General features: G+C 37.4%; 1 pseudogene; it reads left to right on the top strand.

The window, feature by feature from the left end:
* The first annotated feature begins 1,097 nt into the window (after positions 1 to 1,097).
* On the top strand, positions 1,098 to 1,896 carry LOC118570777 (annotated as a pseudogene).
* Positions 1,897 to 8,045: the final 6,149 nt, after the last annotated feature.

Genomic DNA, 8,045 nt, shown 5'->3' with positions numbered 1-8,045 from the left:
CAATTTCGGATGAGTCTTGCAGTGTAATTGAGCCTAAAAGAGAAACTAAGCAGATCTTTCTCTGCACTGCCAGTTTGTTATCATTAAACTTTAATGATACTTCTTCTGTACAAACATCTATTCTTTAATGAACCAAATATAACAACACCGTTGTCAGTGGATGAGGGAGAGACGTTCTATTCTATGGAGGAACCGTTGGCAATGTTCCTATGCTACTGCAAGTACATTCACCAGTGCTCCCACCAACAACTACAAAGAAACTTCCGATTGTAGTTAGAATTTTCCTGCCTGGCCCAGTCAGGACAAATCTCTCTTACCCGCCAGTCCCACAGTCGCTCAGACCCAACCAAGAAAGCACATGGAAACTTACATTGTTTACAAACTGTATGGCACTGAGAGAAGTGACCAAGAGACTCTAGCCCTGTGGGCTAAAGACAGATGCCCCAACTTTATAAAGGAACATTAGGTGACTGTCCAGGCTGCCAGCTGTCTTGAGAGAGACAATTAGGAAGCTGTTTTTAGCTCCGTTTTAGAATCTTTTTTCTCAGGTTTTAGGTGGAAATTCTTGCCCCACGTTGGGCGCCATTTGTAGTTAGAATTTTCCTGCCTGGCCCAGTCAGGACAAATCTCTCTTACCCGCCAGTCCCACAGTCGCTCAGACCCAACCAAGAAAGCACATGGAAACTTACATTGTTTACAAACTGTATGGCTGTGGCAGGCTTCTTGTTATCTACTTTTCTATCTTAAATTAACCCATTTCTGCTTATCTACACTTTACCACATGGCTTTGTGGCTTACCAGTGTCTTTACATGTTGCTTCTCATGGCGGCGGCTGGCGGTGTCTCCCCAGCCTTCCACTTCCCAGAATTCTCTTCTCTCTTGTCCCGCCTATACTTCCTGCCTGGCCAATCAGAACTTTATTTACACAGAGCGATATCCACAGCATCCGATGTCACAGATTGTTTTAAAAGACATGACAATAGAAAGACCTAATTAGGAAAAAAAGATATTTAGGAGACAAAGTAGAGAAAGAGAGGGTCATGTGACTGTGAATATGATGAAAATACGTTAGATACAAATATGAAAACAGTGTCAAGATGAAGCTGACTATCTCCTTCCGTGCCACTGGCTGTCAGAAACTCATCAAAGTGGACGATGAGCCCCAGCTTCATGAGACTATGTACTTCGTGTACTATGAGGAGCACATGGTCACAGAAGGAGCTGCTGACGCTTTGGGTGAAGAGTAGAAGAATTATTTGGTCGGAGTCAGTAACGGGAATGACAAACAAGGTTTTCCCATGAAGCAAGGCGTGTTGACCCACAGCAGAGTGCGCCTGCTGTTGATTAAGGGGCATTCTTATTATAGACCAAGGGGAATGCTTGCTAGGCAAGCGCTCTACCACTGAGCTAAATCCCCAACCCCTCAACTTGGTTATTGTATAAAAGGGAGAGAAGGATATTCCTGGACTGACAGATGCTACTGTGTCTCGTTGGTTGGGACCTAAAAGAGCTAGCAGAATCTGAAAGCGTTTTAATCTCTTTAAGGAAGATGCTGTCTGCCAATACGTGGTCAGAAAGCCGTTTAACAGAGAAGCTAAGAAGCCCAGGACCAAAGCACCCAAGATTCAGCATCTTGTTACTACTCCATGTGTCCTGTAACACAAACTCCATTGTATTGGTCTAAAGAAACAACAAACAAAGAAAACCAATGGGGAGGCTGCAGAATGTGCTAAACTTTTGGTCAAGAGAATGAAGGAAGCCAAAACAAAACAAAACAAACAAACAAACAAAAAACAAAACAAACAAACAAACAAAAACCACGAACAGATCACCAAGAGGCATAGGCTGTCCTCTCTGAGAGCTTCTACTTTTAAGTCTGAGTCTAGTCAAAAATAAGTCTTTATGGGTAACAAATAAACGATCATACCTTACAAAATATAAGAAAACAACACAATGATACCCAGTATAATTAATATATGCTAACAAAAAATTCAAAGTACAATTTTGTCTGAGTGTTTGGATATCCATTTGTGATGATGAATAGTATGGTCAAATAAATTTTCAACACTTTTGTTAATCTGTATATTTATTATAATACCAGTGGTTATTCTTGCATTGGGTAAGAATAAGATATTACTGTATTTCCTCTGCAGAACCATGCTATTATTTTAAATTAAAATACTAAAACACATAGTTTTTAGTTTTGAAAGTTTATTTTATTTTTATTTATATGTGCATGTGTGTAGCTTTTGCCCATACATACAGGTGCACTCAGAAGCCAGAAGATATCTGATCTCCTGAACTGGTTCTAGGTAGCTGTGAGTAGATTGATGTAGGTAGTAAGAACTAAACCTTGTTCCTCTCCAGGCACAGCAGACACTCCTAACCAGTGGGCCCTCTCTCCATGCCCCAACTCATAATTTTTAAATTGACCAAACAAACACACAGAGAATCAAATAAAATAATATATGAATAACATCCCTTTTATAACTGAACTTTTCTTTCTCCCCCAATGTTTATTGTGGCAGTTTCATACATTTACATAATGAATTGTAGTCATTTATTCCCATTTTTCCTCTCTCATCTCTCTTGCTCTCCTGTTGGCATTGAATCTCTTCTCAACAAGTCCCCTTTCTTTTGCATGTCATTTTTATCTGTGGTCCAAGAGGTTTAATCACTTTCTTGCTCAATTATGGGTGGGAGATTGTTTACTGGAGTAGAGGCAGTTTATCATTATCTACAACATGGAAAAGTTGAATTCACTTCCCCAATAAAATTTAATTGCCAATAGAGCCTCAAGAAGAGGTGGGATATCATGTATCCCTTCCCGATTCATTATAAAATGCTGATGAACTCAATTGGGTCCTAAATGGGACAGGTTTATAATTAACATTTTTTATCCATCCTTTAAGTCATTGCTGGGTCCCTACCAGATGTGTGATGATAAATGATACAATAGATACTGATATTCATATCATGGCTTTTGATATTAACTACATATATATATAATTTCCCCATAATACAGCCTTAAATCTTCCTAGACCCTGCAGCTATTGAGCTAATTAACTCAATGTCTTGTGGATCATATTTACCCACAATATCCCTTAATACAAAATTAGATACATATTTGATTTGTTTTATAAAAGTGTATTGAAGCATATTCTCTTAAGCGACAGTAATATAGACTTTTCAGTCTGATTTTTATTATACCAACCAAGCATCAGTGTGACAAGTATCCATGAAGCCTTTGTATTTATTCTTACGAGCAAAAAAAAGTATAAACACATTTAAGATATCTGTGGATGCAAAAACAAATTCCAGAGCTGGTATTCAAAAGTATAAGAAATAGATCAGAACTGATAATTGTGCACATAGCAAATAACATTATAAGGTTGCTAATAATAGCTGTATTTAGGATATGAAACAATAGTCAAAATCTATCATCTGGCCTTTCACAGAAGGTGAACTATGTGTGTTGATCACATTATTATTTTGTTTATGAATGCCCTTCTTCATAAGGATAAGGTAATTTCAAGTAAATTACAGTGACTCAGGTATACATGTTACTAAGACACTTCATTATTAAGCCACAGTGCATGCTGTGAATTCAAATGTAAACTAATGTGAATACGCACATGTTCATATACTGCTCATAGAAGCAGTTTAAAATAAATTGAAAGAAATACAAAACAATGGTTAATTTTAATAAATAATATATATATATATACCTTAAAATAAATACATTATAACAAGATATATTCGTATAAAGCTCTATAAATAAAATGTTTAATATTTATTGAGAATTTACTAGCTATATATATATATATTTATACACATATAAAACTTTCTGGCTTAAAATGGGTACTCTAGCTAAATATATCAGTTACTAAATAATAGAATACTGGTGATTTAGTGATACCTTATATGAAAATTGTTGTGAAATCCTCAAAGAAATCTAGGAAGTAACATTTTACAAATGTATTTTAAGGCTAAAATATTAAAAAATAATACACTGGTGACATCAGCAATGTAATTTTGACATTAAGCTTTTTGTTTCTCACATTTTGGTTTTCACTTACATGCATATGCAATTATAGCACAGGAATTGTAATAGGTAATGGGTAAATAAAGGCATGGCCTTTGTTTGGAACCAAATGGCAGAGCATTTACTGAAGAGGATCAGAGATGAGAACAGTAGCATATGCCCAAACCCCTCGCTAAGCCAAAGACCCAATAGATGTAAAACTGAGATGTTGAATGCCCTGAAACCAAGACATTGTATCTTCTAAATTAGTTATCAGAAAAGAAACAGCTTGCCCTGGTACAATTAACGCAAAGGGGTACTGGCATCCAATCAAACATTGCAATAATCTACACTTGATTGCCTTATAAGCAACGGATTGGCTGCTGGTTTCCACATACCTTGGATAGGAGGTTCCCAATACCATAAGAAGTTATTCTGATAAGGATTAATCCCAACCCTTGTAAATAAAATCTTATTTTCCAATATGTTTCTCAATTTTTATTGAGCACTTACTTACTTTACCACTATTAAGGGCAGGAACATTGATTTCTGTAGCTTCTGAACCATAAAAAGACATAAAAAATTTTCATATTAAAATGTGGCATAGAAATGAAAAGGGAAGTTTGCTCTATATTAAGAACTTCATCTTTCTCCCATCCAAGAACTAACCAGGCACCACTCTGGTTAGCTTCCACATTCATGATGGTATGGCCATAGACAAGCACCCTTTATTTCTACAAATAAATAAAATTAACCTAATTGGATAAGCTTGGCAATAAAGACATCTCTACTTGACTTCCTGTTTAGTTTGAATACTATCAGGCTGCTAGCAAAGAAAAAACTAACTAGAACTGAATAGAAATAGACAATAGTCTCTCACTGAAAAGCTTAAAAGAGTTATTACATTAAATTCAAATTTGAGTCTACAACACAAAAGGCCTTATACTTGCAATCAAACCTTTATGAAAAAACGAACTCCAAGTAATTTAAATAGGATTTGCAATTCTCAAGTTTACACAGTCCTCAAGAAATCCAATTAGATAAAATAAATACCAAATTCTAAGGAAATATTAAGAATCGAGTCTTTTCTATTTACCTGAGTGATATTAAAGTTATTAGAGCATGTGTTTTCAACCTTCCTCAGCCAAGTACTTCTTAAAGAAATTTGTAAAACTATATACTCCGTTACACCATTTTAGCTTATTTTGTAAATTCAACTATGACCAAGGAAGAGACGTCTATAATTGTTAAACATTGACATTTGAGATGAGTTAGTCACAGGACCTTCAATTTAAAAAAAAAATGACAAAATGTGAGATTAAATGGTTGTCAATAGTATCCATGTACTTTAGTGCTCACTGGCATGCATTTGTTAACACATGAAAAAGTTGTCTTCACCATTTGAATTTATTCCATTATTTCCCATTAGTTCACATTTTCAGTCAATGTCCAATAGAACATAATCCCAAAACATATTTTGATGACTAAAAGTATTTTGTTGATTAACCTACTATAATTCTCTGAAACAAGTATCTTTGACATTCTCCTATGATAGAGACAAGACCAGATTTTCTCTGGAATTCAGTTTTCTTTTTCTTTTCACAAAATTTATAGCCATGTTTTGACTGAAGACATTTCATACATAATTTAAATTTGAATTTTAATATTATAGAAAAGAACCCCTTTCTACCAGCTTCATATGTCTGTGTGGCTATTTGTAAATAGGTGAAGTGGGTTCAACATTGATTCCATTCCATTAAAAAGAATGAATGTTAGCAGGGTCTGAAGAGATGGGTAACCACTTATGAACACTTACTGCTCAGCATGAAGACTGAAATCACATCTTAAGACACAAGTAAAAGCTGAGGATGACCCTATGCTTACCTGAACTCTAGACAAGATTGAGATGAGGAATGGGGGTTGGGGGTTGTCTCTGGGACTTCCTGACTACAATCATAACAAAACACCGACCTCAAAGTGTGTGTGTGGGGTGGCAATAACTCTCTGTCATAGTTTGTGATTATCACAGCAGATAGAACTGTTGATCGCTTTTCTCCTTTGGAACCTTGCATGACTAGGTTTAGTAATTAGGAAGCTTGTTCTCAGGGAGGACAAAGCTTGGGGATCAGATATGGCGTGTATTGCCTAAGTCCTGGGTACACACTGCCTGGGGCTTTCTGCAATAGGGTATTATTTTCATTTATTTCTCTTCCTTTTAAGTCAGTCTCAACTCCCTCTGGATAATAGATGCTGTCTGTCAGCCTTATCACCTTTAGCTCCACAAGACTGTTAAAACTTCACTCCATTCCATATTTCTAGCCTCTGCTCCAAAGAGCTTTGCAAAGTGATGAATGTCAGGAAAAAGAAGCATGCCCCATGTCACAGACAAAATTTCTGCAATTTTCTCTTGGCTCTCTGCAGATCCTTTCATGTGGAAACCCTACGTCTACGTTTCTATGTGTCTACAAATAACAAACAGCCTCACGGGCAAAGCATCCTTCAGCTACTCTATGTGTAACTACACTTTCTGGGGTACTGAACATGTCACTTTCATTGTTTCTGTGGGTTTCTGATGTCTTTGCTCAGATAACTTCATAAATTAGTTCTCTCTAGTTTTGGTCCCTTGGACTGTTCAGCTACTCAAATAAAATTATTCGGTTTCATGTAAAATCAGAACTCAATCTGTCTTAGTTACATTTCTGTTACTGGAACAAACCACCCTCACCAAAGCAACCTATAAAACAAAGCATTTACTTGGGCTTACTGCTTCAAGTTAGAGTCTAAGATGGCAGAGTAAAAGCGTGTGGACAGGCATAGCTGAGAGCTCCCATATTATCAACATGTAGGATGCATAGAGTGATATGGAGGATGGCAGGAGTCTTTTGAAACCTCAAAGCCTGCCCTCAGTGACACACCCTTCCAACAAAGCCACAACAGTTAATCCTTCCCAAACAATTCTATGAAATTGAGACCACGTATGTAAACATATGAGCCTATGGAAACCATCCTCATTCAGAGCACCACACTGTCATAACTATGTTGGTTTTTAATCTTTATTTCTTGGTACTGTAATAAAAAATCATGCACGTATAAACACTGCATCAATTTTTAAATGAGGAGGGATATATGAATAAAAATGAAAACACTTTCAATTGTATTAATAAACTACTTTGATTTTAATTATGCACATTCTGAGTTGTTTGAACTCAGTATGTCCTTATATAATAATTATAACTTTAAATGTAAAATAGAATTCCCTGAGTGGTATCTAATGTTTTGTTTTTTCATTTTTCTATATTAAGAAATTTTCTACTCACTTCACATACCACACACAGATCCTCCCTCCCTCCTCCTACCTCCCAGGCCTCTCTCCCAAGCCCCTGCCTCCCCAAAATCCCCACATCCCCCAAATCAAGGTCTCCCATAGGGAGTCAGCAGAGCCCAGCACACTGAGCCTAGGCAGGTCCAAGCCCCTTCCCTCTGCACCAAGGCTGTGCAAGGTGTCACACCACAAGCACTGGATTCCCAGAAGCCTGCACATGTACCAGGGACAGATCCAGATCCCTGGGTGCCCCCAAACAGTTCAAGCCAAACAACCACCTTCTGTATCCAGAGGGCCTAGTCCAGTCCCATGGGGGCTCCACAGCCACCAGTCCACAGTTCATGGGCTTCCACTAGTGTGGCCGGTCATCTCTGCACATCCTCCCATCATGATCTCCATGTCCCTCACCTGCAGAATCCTTCCTCTCTCTCATCCATTGGATTCCTGGAGCACAGCCTGGTGCCTGACCGTGGATCTCTGCGTCTGGTGACCAGCCTAGCAAATAACCTAGCTGTCATCATAGAGCCTGTGTCCAGTGACTGATGGAGGCAGATGCAGTGAGTAGAAAATTTCTTAATACAGAAAAATGAAAACAAACAAACAAACAAACAAACAAAAAAACCTAAAACACAGGTGATACTACCCTCGTCTTCCCTCATTATCATAGAGTTCAAACATAATTATGAATTACCTATGTTA

The sequence above is a fragment of the Onychomys torridus genome, chromosome 20, assembly GCF_903995425.1.
Source record: "Onychomys torridus chromosome 20, mOncTor1.1, whole genome shotgun sequence".
Taxonomy (NCBI): Eukaryota; Metazoa; Chordata; class Mammalia; order Rodentia; family Cricetidae; genus Onychomys; species Onychomys torridus.
Note: the sequence above shows the minus strand (reverse complement) of the source record. Positions and strands in the feature narration are given on the sequence as shown.